This window comes from Oncorhynchus kisutch, unplaced genomic scaffold, assembly GCF_002021735.2.
Source record: "Oncorhynchus kisutch isolate 150728-3 unplaced genomic scaffold, Okis_V2 scaffold3357, whole genome shotgun sequence".
NCBI classification, from domain to species: domain Eukaryota; kingdom Metazoa; phylum Chordata; class Actinopteri; order Salmoniformes; family Salmonidae; genus Oncorhynchus; species Oncorhynchus kisutch.
Genome location: NW_022265302.1, coordinates 437,710 through 455,122, shown reverse-complemented (window position 1 = coordinate 455,122; position 17,413 = coordinate 437,710). Strand labels below are relative to the sequence as shown.

General features: G+C 46.5%; 1 pseudogene; it reads left to right on the top strand.

Moving 5' to 3' along the window:
• Window positions 1-17,413, top strand: part of LOC116371557 (eukaryotic translation initiation factor 3 subunit H-like) — a 99,583-nt pseudogene that overhangs the window by 60,312 nt on the left and 21,858 nt on the right.

Below are 17,413 nucleotides of genomic sequence, written 5' to 3'. Positions count from 1 at the left end.
CTACAGGAAGAGAGAGACTGCACTGAAGTAGACTAGACTCTACAGGAAGAGAGAGACTGCACTGAAGTAGACTAGACGCTACAGGAAGAGAGAGACTCTACAGGAAGAGAGAGACTGCACTGAAGTAGACTAGACTCTACAGGAAGAGAGAGACTGCACTGAAGTAGACTAGACGCTACAGGAAGAGAGAGACTGCACTGAATTAGACCCAGACTCTACAGGAAGAGAGAGACTGCACTGAATTAGACCCAGACTCTACAGGAAGAGAGACTGCACTGAAGTAGACTAGACGCTACAGGAAGAGAGAGACTGCACTGAATTAGACCCAGACTCTACAGGAAGAGAGAGACTGCACTGAATTAGACCCAGACTCTACAGGAAGAGAGAGACTGCACTGAATTAGACCCAGACTCTACAGGAAGAGAGAGACTGCACTGAAGTAGACTAGATTCTACAGGAAGAGAGAGACTGCACTGAAGTAGACTAGACTCTACAGGAAGAGAGAGACTGCACTGAAGTAGACTAGACGCTACAGGAAGAGAGAGACTGCACTGAATTAGACCCAGACTCTACAGGACGAGAGAGACTGCACTGAATTAGACCCAGACTCTACAGGAAGAGAGACTGCACTGAAGTAGACTAGACGCTACAGGAAGAGAGAGACTGCACTGAAATAGACCCAGACTCTACAGGAAGAGAGAGACTGCACTGAAGTAGACTAGACTCTACAGGAAGAGAGAGACTGCACTGAAGTAGACTAGACTCTACAGGAAGAGAGAGACTTAATTAGACTAGACTCTACAGGAAGAGAGAGACTGAATTAGACTACACGCTACTGTCTTGTTATGTTGTCTCTACCCTCAGTTTACCATGACTGTTGTCAATATGGTCCAGTTTTAGACTAGACTTTACAGGAAGAGAGAGACTGCACTGAATTAGACTAGACTCTACAGGAAGAGAGAGACTGCACTGAATTAGACTAGACTCTACAGGAAGAGAGAGACTGCACTGAATTAGACTAGACTCTACAGGAAGAGAGAGACTGCACTGAATTAGACTAGACTCTACAGGAAGAGAGAGACTGCACTGAATTAGACTAGACACTACTGTCTGTTATGTTGTCAATATGGTCCAGTTTTAGACTAGACACTACTGTCTGTTATGTTGTCAATATGATCCAGTTTTAGACTAGACACTACTGTCTGTTATGTTGTCAATATGGTCCTGTTTTAGACTAGACACTACTGTCTGTTATGTTGTCAATATGGTCCAGTTTTAGACTAGACACTACTGTTGTAAATATGATCCAGTTTTATAAACACACATGGCAAATTAGTTCAACTACATTTTGTAGAGCGGGCAATCATATTGAATTGAACTGGGTTGAATCATTGACTTTGAATTGAACTGGGTTGAATCATTGACTTTGAATTGAACTGGGTTGAATCATTGACTTTGAATTGAACTGGGTTGAATCATTGACTTTGAGTTGAACTGGGTTGAATCATTGACTTTGAATTGAACTGGGTTGAATCATTGACTTTGAATTGAACTGGGTTGAATCATTGACTTTGAATTGAACTGGGTTGAATCATTGACTTTGAATTGAACTGGGTTGAATCATTGACTTTGAGTTGAACTGGGTTGAATCATTGACTATGAATTGAACTGGGTTGAATCATTGACTATGAATTGAACTGAAGTGATTCTTTTCTCTCCCTCCTCCCCAGATTGAAGAAGGCCATGATTGGTTTTGAGCACATGTTCGAGGAGGTTCCCATCGTGATCAAGAACTCCCACCTGATCAACGTTCTGATGTGGGAACTGGAGGAGAAGTGTACTGTGGCCGACAAACACGAACTGCTCAACCTCTCCAGCAGGTATGTGACGTGGTGCTGTCTACCCATAGAAGGTAGGGGCTATGGGTTGATGTGGGAGCTGTCTATCCTAGTGCTCTAGAAGGTAGGGGCTATGGGTTGATGTGGGATCTGTCTACCCTAGTGCTCTAGAAGGTAGGGGCTATGGGTTGATGTGGGATCTGTCTACCCTAGTGCTCTAGAAGGTAGGGGCTATGGGTTGATGTGGGATCTGTCTACCCTAGTGCTCTAGAAGGTAGGGGCTATGGGTTGATGTGGGAGCTGTCTACCCTAGTGCTCTAGAAGGTAGGGGCTAGGGGTTGATGTGGGATCTATCTACCCTAGTGCTCTAGAAGGTAGGGGCTATGGGTTGATGTGGGAGCTGTCTACCCTAGTGCTCTAGAAGGTAGGGGCTAGGGGTTGATGTGGGATCTGTCTACCCTAGTGCTCTAGAAGGTAGGGGCTATGGGTTGATGTGGGAGCTGTCTACCCTAGTGCTCTAGAAGGTAGGGGCTAGGGGTTGATGTGGGATCTGTCTACCCTAGTGCCCTAGAAGGTAGGGGCTAGGGGTTGATGTGGGAGCTGTCTACCCTAGTGCTCTAGAAGGTAGGGGCTAGGGGTTGATGTGGGAGCTGTCTACCCTAGTGCTCTAGAAGGTAGGGGCTAGGGGTTGATGTGGGAGCTGTCTATCCTAGGTAGGTTGGGGGGGGGGGGGGTCCGGCTGGTCATGGGGTGGTGCTGTGCTCTGGCTGTCTCATTTTGTCTATTGTCTAACCAACCAGGTCCGTCTTACTCCACATCTGAATCCCAAAATCCTTACCTCGTTATGTGGGTGGGGGGGCTAATCCTTACCTCGTTATGTGGGTGGGGGGGGCTAATCCTTACCTCGTTATGTGGGGGGGGGGGGGGGGGGGCTAATCCTTACCTCGTTATGTGGGGGGGGGGGCTAATCCTTACCTTGTTATGTGGGTGGGGGGGCTAATCCTTACCTCGTGATGTGGGTGGGGGGGGGCTAATCCTTACCTCGTTAATCCTTACCTCGTTATGTGGGTGGGGGGGGGCTGATCCTTACCTCGTTATGTGGGTGTGGGGGGCTGATCCTTACCTCGTTATGTGGGTGGGGGGGGGCTAATCCTTACCTCGTTATGTGGTGGGGGGGGCTAATCCTTACCTCGTTATGTGGGTGGGGGGGCTAATCCTTACCTCGTTATGTGGGTGGGGGGGGGGCTAATCCTTACCTCGTTATGTGGGTGGGGGGGGGGGCTAATCCTTACCTCGTTATGTGGGTGGGGGGGGCTAATCCTTACCTCGTTATGTGGGTGGGGGGGGGCTATACCTTACCTTGTTATGTGGGTGGGGGGGGGCTGATCCTTACCTCGTTATGTGGGTGGGGGGGGGCTAATCCTTATCTCGTTATGTGGGGGGGGGGGCTAATCCTTACCTTGTTATGTGGGTGGGGGGGGGCTAATCCTTACCTCGTTATGTGGGGGGGGGGGGCTGATCCTTACCTCGTTATGTGGGTGGGGGGCTAATCCTTACCTCGTTATGTGGGGGGGGGGCTAATCCTTACCTCGTTATGTGGGGGGGTTGGCTAATCCTTACCTTGTTATGTGGGTGGGGGGGCTAATCCTTACCTCGTTATGTGGGTGGGTGGGGGGCTAATCCTTACCTCGTTATGTGGGTGGGGGGGGGCTAATCCTTATCTCGTTATGTGGGTGGGGGGGGGCTAATCCTTACCTTGTTATGTGGGTGGGGGGGGGGGGGCTAATCCTTATCTCGTTATGTGGGTGGGGGGGGGCTAATCCTTATCTCGTTATGTGGGTGGGGGGGGGGCTAATCCTTATCTCGTTATGTGGGTGGGGGGGGGGCTAATCCTCATCTCGTTATGTGGGTGGGTGGGGGGGCTAATCCTTATCTCGTTATGTGGGTGGGGGGGGGGGCTAATCCTTATCTCGTTATGTGGGTGGGGGGGGCTAATCCTTACCTTGTTATGTGGGTGGGGGGGCTAATCCTTATCTCGTTATGTGGGGGGGGGGGGGCTAATCCTTACCTTGTTATGTGGGTGGGGGGGGCTAATCCTTACCTCGTTATGTGGGTGGGGGGGGGGCTGACCCTTACCTCGTTATGTGGGTGGGGGGGGGCTAATCCTTATCTCGTTATGTGGGTGGGGGGGGCTAATCCATACCTTGTTATGTGGGTGGGGGGGGGCTAATCCTTACCTCGTTATGTGGGTGGGGGGGCTAATCCTTACCTCGTTATGTGGGTGGGGGGGGGGGGCTAATCCTTACCTTGTTATGTGGGGGGGGGGCAAATCCTTACCTTGTTATGTGGGTGGGGGGGGGCTAATCCTTACCTCGTTATGTGGGGGGGGGGTGGGGGGGTGGGGGGGGCTAATCCTTACCTCGTTATGTGGGTGGGTGGGGGGGGGGCTAATCCGTACCTCGTTATGTGGGTGGGGGGGGGCTAATCCTTACCTTGTTATGGGGGGGGGGGGGCTAATCCTTATCTTATGTGGGTGGGGGGGGCTAATCCTTAACTTGTTATGGGGGGGGGGGGGGCTAATCCTTACCTTATGTGGGTGGGGGGGGCTAATCCATACCTTATGTGGGTGGGGGGGGGCTAAGCCTTACCTCGTTATGTGGGTGGGGGGGGGGGGGGTAATCCTTACCTCATTATGTGGGGGTGGGCTGATCCTTACCTCATTATGTGGGGGCGGGCTAATCCTTACCTCGTTATGTGGGGGGCGGGGCGGGCTAATCCTTACCTCGTTATGTGGGGGCGGGCTAATCCACTCAGAGACGATGGAGCATCATGCTCTCTCCCTCCGTGTGAAGAAATCTGACTTCAACCACAGAGCCCACACACCCAGGTTCTGAGAGGCAGGACAAACAGCAGACACACGCCCAGGTTCTGAGAGGCAGGACAGACAGCAGACACACCCAGGTTCTGAGAGGCAGGACAGACAGCAGACACACATTTCCCCTCACTACTCCCTCTCTGTGTTATAAAAGCCATTTCCCCTCACTACTCTCTCTCTGTGTTATAAAAGCCATTTCCCCTCACTACTCTCTCGCTCTCTCTGTTATAAAAGCCATTTCCCCTCACTACTCTCTCTCTCTCTGTGTTATAAAAGCCATTTCCCCTCACTACTCCCTCTCTGTGTATAAAAGCCATTTCCCCTCACTACTCCCTCTCTGTGTTATAAAAGCCATTTATCCTCACTACTCTCGCTCTCTCTGTTATAAAAGCCATTTCCCCTCACTACTCCCTCTCTCTCTGTTATAAAGCCATTTCTCCTCACTACTCTCTCTCTCGCTCTGTTATAAAAGCCATTTCCCCTCACTACTCTCTCTCTGTGTTATAAAAGCCATTTCCCCTCACTATCTCTCTCGCTCTCTCTGTTATAAAAGCCATTTCCCCTCACTACTCCCTCTCTCTCTGTTATAAAAGCCATTTCCCCTCACTACTCTCTCTCTCTGTGTTATAAAAGCCATTTCCCCTCACTACTCTCTCTGTTATAAAAGCCATTTCCCCTCACTACTCCCTCTCTCTGTGTTATAAAAGCCATTTCCCCTCACTACTCCCTCTCTAACTGTGATATAAAGCCATTTCCCCTCACTACACTCTCTCTGTGTGTTATAAAGCCATTTCCCCTCACTACTCCCTCTCTCTCTGTGTTATAAAAGCCATTTCCCCTCACTACTCTCTCTGTGTTATAAAAGCCATTTCCCCTCACTACTCTCTCTCTCTGTGTTATAAAAGCCATTTCCCCTCACTACTCTCTCTCTCTCTGTGTTATAAAAGCCATTTCCCCTCACTACTCTCTCTCTCTGTGTTATAAAAGCCATTTCCCCTCACTACTCTCTCTCTCTGTGTTATAAAAGCCATTTCCCCTCACTACTCTCTCTCTGTGTTATAAAAGCCATTTCCCCTCACTTACTCCCTCTCTCTCTGTGTTATAAAAGCCATTTCCCCTCACTACTCCCTCTCTCTCTGTGTTATAAAAGCCATTTCCCCTCACTACTCTCTCTCTGTGTTATAAAAGCCATTTCCCCTCACTACTCCCTCTCTCTCTGTGTTATAAAAGCCATTTCCCCTCACTACTCTCTCTCTGTGTTATAAAAGCCATTTCCCCTCACTACTCCCTCTCTCTCTGTGTTATAAAAGCCATTTCCCCTCACTACTCTCTCTGTGTTATAAAGCCATTTCCCCTCACTACTCCCTCTCTCTCTGTGTTATAAAAGCCATTTCCCCTCACTACTCCCTCTCTGTGTTATAAAAGCCATTTCCCCTCACTACTCTCTCTGTGTTATAAAAGCCATTTCCCCTCACTACTCCCTCTCTCTGTGTTATAAAAGCCATTTCCCCTCACTACTCTCTCTCTGTGTTATAAAAGCCATTTCCCCTCACTACTCTCTCTGTGTTATAAAGCCATTTCCCCTCACTACTCTCTCTCTGTGTTATAAAAGCCATTTCCCCTCACTACTCCCTCTCTGTGTTATAAAAGCCATTTCCCCTCACTACTCTCTCTCTGTGTTATAAAAGCCATTTCCCCTCACTACTCTCTCCGTGTTATAAAAGCCATTTCCCCTCACTACTCCCTCTCTCTGTGTTATAAAAGCCATTTCCCCTCACTACTCCCTCTCTAACTGTGATATAAAGCCATTTCCCCTCACTACTCCCTCCCTCTCTGTGTTATAAAAGCCATTCCCCTCACTACTCCCTCTCTCTCTGTGTTATAAAAGCCATTTCCCCTCACTACTCCCTCTCTCTCTGTGTTATAAAAGCCATTTCCCCTCACTACTACCTCTCTCTCTGTGTTATAAAAGCCATTTCCCCTCACTACTACCTCTCTAACTGTGATAATGGAGATTCCTCTGAGGTGCTTTGATCCATTTAGAGCAGTTTGTATCCCAAATGGCACCCTATACCCTATATAGAGCACTACTTTTGACCAGACAACCCTATATAGATGGCACCCTATACCCTATATAGCACACTACTTTTGACCAGACAGCCCTATATAGGGAATAGGGTGCCATTTTGAATGAATCCTAGGTATTCATTATGATTGCCAACGGATTAACAGTGGTCCCTCATTAAACATGCAGAAGACAGAGTGAGTTATGATCTGCTGGTCTTCCTGACACACATACAATTCTCTGGCAACAGCTCTGGTGGACATTCCTTCAGTCAGCAAACCAACTGCACATGTTCCCTCAACTTGAGACATCTGTGTGTCATTGTGTTATGTGACAAAACTGCGCCTTTTTTACATTTTAGAGTGTCCCCCAGCACAAGGTGCACCTGTGTAATAATCATGCTGTTTAATCACTATATTGATATGCCACACCTGTCAGGTGGAATTGATTATCTGGCACAGGAGAAGTGCTCACTACCAGGGATCTAAACATATTTGTGCACAATTTGAGAGGTTGTGTTTTTTGCGTGAGGAACATTTCTGGGATCTTTTATTTCAGCTCATGAAACATGGGACCAACACTTTACATGTTGCGTTTATATTTTTGTTCAGTGTAGATACTCGACAATGCTAACCGAAATGACATAGTGGGAAGAAAGACGCCTGTACAGAATTATATATATTTCTTTCCTTATTTATCCAGGCAAGTCAGTTCAGAACAAATTCTTATTCTCAATGACTGGTCTGGGAACAGTGGGTTAACTGGTCTAGGAACAGTGGAACAGTGGGTTAACTGGTCTAGGAACAGTGGGTTAACTGGTCTAGGAACAGTGGGTTAACTGGTCTAGGAACAGTGGGTTAACTGGTCTAGGAACAGTGGGTTAACTGGCCTAGGAACAGTGGGTTAACTGGTCTAGGAACAGTGGGTTAACTGGTCTAGGAACAGTGGGGTTAACTGGTCTAGGAACAGTGGGTTAACTGGTCTAGGAACAGTGTGTTAACTGGTCTAGGAACAGTGTGTTAACTGGTCTAGGAACAGTGGGTTAACTGGTCTAGGAACAGTGGGTTAACTGGTCTAGGAACAGTGGGTTAACTGGTCTAGGAACAGTGGGTTAACTGGTCTAGGAACAGTGGGTTAACTGGTCTAGGAACAGTGGGTTAACTGGCCTAGGAACAGTGGGTTAACTGGCCTAGGAACAGTGGGTTAACTGGCCTAGGAACAGTGGGTTAACTGGCCTAGGAACAGTGGGTTAACTGGCCTAGGAACAGTGGAACAGTGGGTTAACTGGCCTAGGAACAGTGGGTTAACTGGCCTAGGAACAGTGGGTTAACTGGTCTAGGAACAGTGGGTTAACTGGTCTAGGAACAGTGGGTTAACTGGTCTAGGAACAGTGGGTTAACTGGTCTAGGAACAGTGGGTTAACTGGTCTAGGAACAGTGGGTTAACTGGTCTAGGAACAGTGGGTTAACTGGTCTAGGAACAGTGGGTTAACTGGTCTAGGAACAGTGGGTTAACTGGTCTAGGAACAGTGGGTTAACTGGTCTAGGAACAGTGGGTTAACTGGTCTAGGAACAGTGGGTTAACTGGTCTAGGAACAGTGGGTTAACTGGTCTAGGAACAGTGGGTTAACTGGTCTAGGAACAGTGGGTTAACTGGTCTAGGAACAGTGGGTTAACTGGTCTAGGAACAGTGGGTTAACTGGTCTAGGAACAGTGGGTTAACTGGTCTAGGAACAGTGGGTTAACTGGTCTAGGAACAGTGGGTTAACTGGTCTAGGAACAGTGGGTTAACTGGTCTAGGAACAGTGGGTTAACTGGTCTAGGAACAGTGGGTTAACTGGTCTAGGAACAGTGGGTTAACTGGTCTAGGAACAGTGGGTTAACTGGTCTAGGAACAGTGGGTTAACTGGTCTAGGAACAGTGGGTTAACTGGTCTAGGAACAGTGGGTTAACTGGTCTAGGAACAGTGGGTTAACTGGTCTAGGAACAGTGGGTTAACTGGTCTAGGAACAGTGGGTTAACTGGTCTAGGAACAGTGGGTTAACTGGTCTAGGAACAGTGGGTTAACTGGTCTAGGAACAGTGGGTTAACTGGTCTAGGAACAGTGGGTTAACTGGTCTAGGAACAGTGGGTTAACTGGTCTAGGAACAGTGGGTTAACTGGTCTAGGAACAGTGGGTTAACTGGTCTAGGAACAGTGGGTTAACTGGTCTAGGAACAGTGGGTTAACTGGTCTAGGAACAGTGGGTTAACTGGTCTAGGAACAGTGGGTTAACTGGTCTAGGAACAGTGGGTTAACTGGTCTAGGAACAGTGGGTTAACTGGTCTAGGAACAGTGGGTTAACTGGTCTAGGAACAGTGGGTTAACTGGTCTAGGAACAGTGGGTTAACTGGTCTAGGAACAGTGGGTTAACTGGTCTAGGAACAGTGGGTTAACTGGTCTAGGAACAGTGGGTTAACTGGTCTAGGAACAGTGGGTTAACTGGTCTAGGAACAGTGGGTTAACTGGTCTAGGAACAGTGGGTTAACTGGTCTAGGAACAGTGGGTTAACTGGTCTAGGAACAGTGGGTTAACTGGTCTAGGAACAGTGGGTTAACTGGTCTAGGAACAGTGGGTTAACTGGTCTAGGAACAGTGGGTTAACTGGTCTAGGAACAGTGGGTTAACTGGTCTAGGAACAGTGGGTTAACTGGTCTAGGAACAGTGGGTTAACTGGCCTAGGAACAGTGGGTTAACTGGCCTAGGAACAGTGGGTTAACTGGCCTAGGAACAGTGGGTTAACTGGCCTAGGAACAGTGGGTTAACTGGCCTAGGAACAGTGGGTTAACTGGCCTAGGAACAGTGGGTTAACTGGCCTAGGAACAGTGGGTTAACTGGCCTAGGAACAGTGGGTTAACTGGCCTAGGAACAGTGGGTTAACTGGCCTAGGAACAGTGGGTTAACTGGCCTAGGAACAGTGGGTTAACTGGCCTAGGAACAGTGGGTTAACTGGTCTAGGAACAGTGGAACAGTGGGTTAACTGGCCTAGGAACAGTGGGTTAACTGGTCTAGGAACAGTGGAACAGTGGGTTAACTGGTCTAGGAACAGTGGGTTAACTGGTCTAGGAACAGTGGGGTTAACTGGTCTAGGAACAGTGGGTTAACTGGTCTAGGAACAGTGGGTTAACTGGTCTAGGAACAGTGGGTTAACTGGTCTAGGAACAGTGGGTTAACTGGCCTAGGAACAGTGGGTTAACTGGCCTAGGAACAGTGGGTTAACTGGCCTAGGAACAGTGGGTTAACTGGCCTAGGAACAGTGGGTTAACTGGCCTAGGAACAGTGGGTTAACTGGCCTAGGAACAGTGGGTTAACTGGCCTAGGAACAGTGGGTTAACTGGCCTAGGAACAGTGGAACAGTGGGTTAACTGGCCTAGGAACAGTGGGTTAACTGGTCTAGGAACAGTGGAACAGTGGGTTAACTGGTCTAGGAACAGTGGGTTAACTGGTCTAGGAACAGTGGGGTTAACTGGTCTAGGAACAGTGGGTTAACTGGTCTAGGAACAGTGGGTTAACTGGTCTAGGAACAGTGGGTTAACTGGTCTAGGAACAGTGGGTTAACTGGTCTAGGAACAGTGGAACAGTGGGTTAACTGGCCTAGGAACAGTGGGTTAACTGGCCTAGAAACAGTGGAACAGTGGGTTAACTGGCCTAGGAACAGTGGGTTAACTGGTCTAGGAACAGTGGGTTAACTGGTCTAGGAACAGTGGAACAGTGGGTTAACTGGTCTAGGAACAGTGGAACAGTGGGTTAACTGGTCTAGGAACAGTGGGTTAACTGGTCTAGGAACAGTGGGTTAACTGGTCTAGGAACAGTGGGTTAACTGGTCTAGGAACAGTGGGTTAACTGGTCTAGGAACAGTGGGTTAACTGGTCTAGGAACAGTGGGGTTAACTGGTCTAGGAACAGTGGGTTAACTGGTCTAGGAACAGTGGGTTAACTGGTCTAGGAACAGTGGGTTAACTGGTCTAGGAACAGTGGAACAGTGGGTTAACTGGTCTAGGAACAGTGGGTTAACTGGTCTAGGAACAGTGGGTTAACTGGTCTAGGAACAGTGGGTTAACTGGTCTAGGAGCAGTGGGTTAACTGGTCTAGGAGCAGTGGGTTAACTGGTCTAGGAGCAGTGGGTTAACTGGTCTAGGAACAGTGGGTTAACTGGTCTAGGAACAGTGGGTTAACTGGTCTAGGAACAGTGGGTTAACTGGTCTAGGAGCAGTGGGTTAACTGGTCTAGGAGCAGTGGGTTAACTGGTCTAGGAGCAGTGGGTTAACTGGTCTAGGAACAGTGGGGTTAACTGGTCTAGGAACAGTGGGGTTAACTGGTCTAGGAACAGTGGGGTTAACTGGTCTAGGAACAGTGGGGTTAACTGGTCTAGGAACAGTGGGGTTAACTGGTCTAGGAACAGTGGGGTTAACTGGTCTAGGAACAGTGGGGTTAACTGGTCTAGGAACAGTGGGGTTAACTGGTCTAGGAACAGTGGGGTTAACTGGTCTAGGAACAGTGGGGTTAACTGGTCTAGGAACAGTGGGGTTAACTGGTCTAGGAACAGTGGGGTTAACTGGTCTAGGAACAGTGGGGTTAACTGGTCTAGGAACAGTGGGGTTAACTGGTCTAGGAACAGTGGGGTTAACTGGTCTAGGAACAGTGGGGTTAACTGGTCTAGGAACAGTGGGGTTAACTGGTCTAGGAACAGTGGGGTTAACTGGTCTAGGAACAGTGGGGTTAACTGGTCTAGGAACAGTGGGGTTAACTGGTCTAGGAACAGTGGGGTTAACTGGTCTAGGAACAGTGGGGGTTAACTGGTCTAGGAAACAGTGGGGTTAACTGGTCTAGGAACAGTGGGGTTAACTGGTCTAGGAACAGTGGGGTTAACTGGTCTAGGAACAGTGGGGTTAACTGGTCTAGGAACAGTGGGGGTTAACTGGTCTAGGAACAGTGGGGTTAACTGGTCTAGGAACAGTGGGGTTAACTGGTCTAGGAACAGTGGGGTTTAACTGGTCTAGGAACAGTGGGGTTAACTGGTCTAGGAACAGTTGGGGTTAACTGGTCTAGGAACAGTGGGGTTAACTGGTCTAGGAACAGTGGGGTTACTGGTCTAGGAACAGTGGGGTTAACTGGTCTAGGAACAGTGGGGTTAACTGGTCTAGGAACAGTGGGGTTAACTGGTCTAGGAACAGTGGGGTTAACTGGTCTAGGAACAGTGGGGTTAACTGGTCTAGGAACAGTGGGGTTAACTGGTCTAGGAACAGTGGGGTTAACTGGTCTAGGAACAGTGGAACAGTGGGTTAACTGGTCTAGGAACAGTGGGGTTAACTGCCTTGTTCAGGGGCAGAACGACAGATTTGTACCTTGTCAGCTCGGAGGGTTTGATCTTGCAACCTTCCGGTTACTAGTCCAACGCTCTAACCACTAGGCTACCCTGCCGCCTCTACACTCTAACCACTAGGCTACCCTGCCACCTCTACACTCTAACCACTAGGCTACCCTGCCTCCTCTACACTCTAACCACTAGGCTACCCTGCCTCCTCTACACTCTAACCACTAGGCTACCCTGCCACCTCTACACTCTAACCACTAGGCTACCCTGCCGCCTCTACACTCTAACCACTAGGCTACCCTGCCGCCTCTACACTCTAACCACTAGGCTACCCTGCCGCCTCTACACTCTAACCACTAGGCTACCCTGCCGCCTCTACACTCTAACCACTAGGCTACCTACCGCCTCTACACTCTAACCACTAGGCTACCCTGCCGCCTCTACACTCTAACCACTAGGCTACCCTGCCGCCTCTACACTCTAACCACTAGGCTACCCTGCCGCCTCTACACTCTAACCATTAGGCTACCCTGCCGCCTCTACACTCTAACCACTAGTCTACCCTGCCGCCTCTACACTCTAACCACTAGGCTACCCTGCCCCTCTACACTCTAACCACTAGTCTACCCTGCCGCCTCTACACTCTAACCACTAGGCTACACTGCCGCCTCTACACTCTAACCACTAGTCTACCCTGCCGCCTCTACACTCTAACCACTAGGCTACCCTGCCCCCTCTACACTCTAACCACTAGTCTACCCTGCCGCCTCTACACTCTAACCGCTAGGCTACCCTGCCGCCTCTACACTCTAACCGCTAGGCTACCCTGCCGCCTCTACACTCTAACCGCTAGGCTACCCTGCCGCCTCTACACTCTAACCGCTAGGCTACCCTGCCGCCTCTACACTCTAACCGCTAGGCTACCCTGCCGCCTCTACACTCTACCCGCTAGGCTACCCTGCCTCCTCTACACTCTAACCGCTAGTCTACCCTGCCTCCTCTACACTCTAACCGCTAGTCTACCCTGCCTCCTCTACACTCTAACCGCTAGGCTACCTGCCTCCTCTACACTCTAACCACTAGGCTACCCTGCCTCCTCTACACTCTAACCGCTAGGCTACCTTCCTCCTCTACACTCTAACCGCTAGGCTACCTACCGCCTCTACACTCTAACCGCTAGGCTACCCTGCCTCCTCTACACTCTAACCGCTAGGCTACCCTGCCACCTCTACACTCTAACCACTAGGCTACCCTGCCACCTCTCTACTCTAACCACTAGGCTACCTGCCGCCTCTACACTCTAACCACTAGGCTACCCTGCCTCCTCTACACTCTAACCACTAGTCTACCCTGCCTCCTCTACACTCTAACCACTAGTCTACCCTGCCTCCTCTACACTCTAACCACTAGGCTATCCTGCCTCCCTGCAAATATTCCACATAAAAAAATTACAACACATTACTGAGTACCACTCTACATATTTCCTAGCAAAGTGGTGGCTGCATCAAGTTATGGGTATACTTGTAATCGCTAAGGTCTAAAGAGTTTTTCAGGATAAAAAAAAAAACAGAATGAAGCTAAGCACAGGTAAAATCCTAGAGGAAAACCCGGTTCTGCTTTCCACTAGACACTAGGAGATTAATTCACATTTCAACAGGATAATAACCTAAGACACGAGGCCAAATCTACACTGGAGTTACTTACCAAGAAGACAGTGACTATTCCTGAGATGCCGAGTTACAGTTTAGATTTAAATCTACTTGAACATCTATGGCAATGATCAACAACCAATTTGACAGAGCTTGAATTATAAAATAAAAAAAATGATAATGTTGTTTTGCACACTCCAGGTGTTGGAAGCTCTTAGAGACATCCACAGAAAAACCCTTGGCTGTAATCACTGCCTAAAGTGCTTTTACAAAGAGTGTGTGTGTGAATACTTATAGAAATTAAATATTTCATTTTCCCCCAAAAAATTGAAAAACATGTTTTCACTTTGTCATTATGGGGGTATTGTGTGAAGTCGGGGACATTCTGTTTTAAATAAATGGAATCAATTTTGAATTCAGGCTGTAGCACAACAACATATAGAATATGTAAAGGAGTATGAATAGTTCTGAACTCACTCTCTCTCTCCTCCCCTGTGGGGCCCTGTTGCGGATTCTAGCCATGAAATGTCTGGCCAAATGGGTTTTCTGAAGTTGTCAGATTGCCTCGTGCGTTGCTTGGTCCTTCTGTCCGTGTGGACAGAGATGCTTCACATCTTAACAGGAAATAGATTTGATGTCATTTCCACTGTGTCGTCTTCACATCGGCCACATTTGTCATCGTCATATTCTGAGAACAGTGTTTTGTTCCTTCTAAAACCAGGTGTCACTAACAGTCATCGTGACATGTCATTGCCATTATTTATACCATATTATATCTCATTCCTGTTGGCAGGTCGGCCTATTAGAAGAGAGGATCTCTTGTGTTGTATTAGTCCATAGTGTTGTGGTATTAGTCCATAGTGTTGTGGTATTAGTCCATAGTGTTGTGGTATTAGTCCATAGTGTTGTGGTATTAGTCCATAGTGTTGTGGTATTAGTCTATAGTGTTGTGGTGTTAGTCCATAGTGTTGTGGTATTAGTCTATAGTGTTGTGGTATTAGTCTATAGTGTTGTGGTATTAGTCTATAGTGTTGTGGTATTAGTCTATAGTGTTGCGGTATTAGTCTATAGTGTTGTGGTATTAGTCTATAGTGTTGTGGTATTAGTCTATAGTGTTGTGGTATTAGTCTATAGTGTTGTGGTATTAGTCTATAGTGTTGTGGTATTAGTCTATAGTGTTGTGGTATTAGTCTATAGTGTTGTGGTATTAGTCTATAGTGTTGTGGTATTAGTCTATAGTGTTGTGGTATTAGTCCATAGTGTTGTGGTATTAGTCCATAGTGGTTGTGGTATTAGTCTATAGTGTTGTGGTATTAGTCTATAGTGTTGTGGTATTAGTCTATAGTGTTGTGGTATAGTCTATAGTGTTGTCGTGTTAGTCCATAGTGTTGTGGTATTAGTCCATAGTGTGTGGTATTAGTCTATAGTGTTGTATTACTAGTCTATAGTGTTGTGGTGTTAGTCCATAGTGTGGTTTTAGTCCATAGTGTGGTTTTAGTCCATAGTGTTGTATTAGTCCCATAGTGTTGCGGTAATTAGTCTATAGTGTTGTTGTATTAGTCCATAGTGTTGTGGTATTAGTCCATAGTGTTGTGGTATTAGTCCATAGTGTTGTGGTATTAGTCCATAGTGTTGTGGTATTAGTCTATAGTGTTGTGGTATTAGTCTATAGTGTTTGTGGTATTAGTCTATAGTGTTGTGGTATTAGTCTATAGTGTTGTGGTATTAGTCTATAGTGTTGTGGTATTAGTCCTATAGTGTTGTGGTATTAGTCTATAGTGTTGTGGTATTAGTCTATAGTGTTGTGGTATTAGTCTATAGTGTTGTGGTATTAGTCTATAGTGTTGTGGTATTAGTCTATAGTGTTGTATTAGTCCATAGTGTTGTGGTATTAGTCTATAGTGTTGTGGTGTTAGTCCATAGTGTGGTTTTAGTCCATAGTGTTGTATTAGTCCATAGTGGTGTTGTATTAGTCCATAGTGGTGCGGTATTAGTCCATAGTGGTGCGGTATTAGTCCATAGTGTTGTGGTATTAGTCCATAGTGTTGTGGTATTAGTCTATAGTGTTGTTGTATTAGTCCATAGTGTTGTGGTATTAGTCTATAGTGTTGTGGTATTAGTCTATAGTGTTGTGGTATTAGTCTATAGTGTTGTGGTGTTAGTCCATAGTGTTTAATTAGTCCATAGTGTTGTGGTGTTAGTCCATAGTGTTGTGGTGTTAGTCCATAGTGTTTAATTAGTCCATAGTGTTGTGGTATTAGTCCATAGTGTTTAATTAGTCCATAGTGTTGTGGTGTTAGTCCATAGTGTTTAATTAGTCCATAGTGTTGTGGTATTAGTCCATAGTGTTGTGGTATTAGTCCATTGTGTTTAATTAGTCCATAGTGTTGTGGTATTAGTCTATAGTGTTGTGGTATTAGTCTATAGTGTTGTTGTATTAGTCTATAGTGTTGTGGTATTAGTCTATAGTGTTGTGGTATTAGTCCATAGTGTTGTGGTATTAGTCCATGGTGTTGTGGTATTAGTCTATAGTGTTGTGGTATTAGTCCATAGTGTTTAATTAGTCCATAGTGTTGTGGTGTTAGTCCATAGTGTTGTGGTGTTAGTCCATAGTGTTTAATTAGTCCATAGTGTTGTGGTATTAGTCCATAGTGTTTAATTAGTCCATAGTGTTGTGGTGTTAGTCCATAGTGTTTAATTAGTCCATAGTGTTGTGGTATTAGTCCATAGTGTTGTGGTATTAGTCCATTGTGTTTAATTAGTCCATAGTGTTGTGGTATTAGTCTATAGTGTTGTGGTATTAGTCTATAGTGTTGTGGTATTAGTCTATAGTGTTGTTGTATTAGTCTATAGTGTTGTGGTATTAGTCCATAGTGTTGTGGTATTAGTCCATGGTGTTGTGGTATTAGTCTATAGTGTTGTGGTATTAGTCTATAGTGTTGTGGTATTAGTCTATAGTGTTGTGGTATTAGTCTATAGTGTTGTTGTATTAGTCCATAGTGTTGTGGTATTAGTCTATAGTGTTGTGGTATTAGTCTATAGTGTTGTGGTATTCGTCTATAGTGTTGTTGTATTAGTCCATAGTGGTGCGGTATTAGTCCATAGTGGTGCGGTATTAGTCCATAGTGTTGCGGTATTAGTCCATAGTGTTGTGGTATTAGTCCATAGTGTTGTGGCATTAGTCCATAGTGTTGTGGTATTAGTCTATAGTGTTGTTGTATTAGTCCATAGTGTTGTGGTATTAGTCTATAGTGTTGTGGTATTAGTCCATAGTGTTGTGGTATTAGTCTATAGTGTTGTGGTATTAGTCCATAGTGTTGTGGTATTAGTCCATAGTGTTGTGGTATTAGTCTATAGTGTTGTGGTATTAGTCCATAGTGTTGTGGTATTAGTCTATAGTGTTGTGGTATTAGTCTATAGTGTTGTGGTATTAGTCTATAGTGTTGTGGTATTAGTCTATAGTGTTGTGGTATTAGTCTATAGTGTTGTGGTATTAGTCTATAGTGTTGTGGTATTAGTCCATAGTGTTGTGGTATTAGTCCATAGTGTTGTGGTATTAGTCTATAGTGTTGTGGTATTAGTCTATAGTGTTGTGGTATTAGTCTATAGTGTTGTGGTATTAGTCTATAGTGTTGT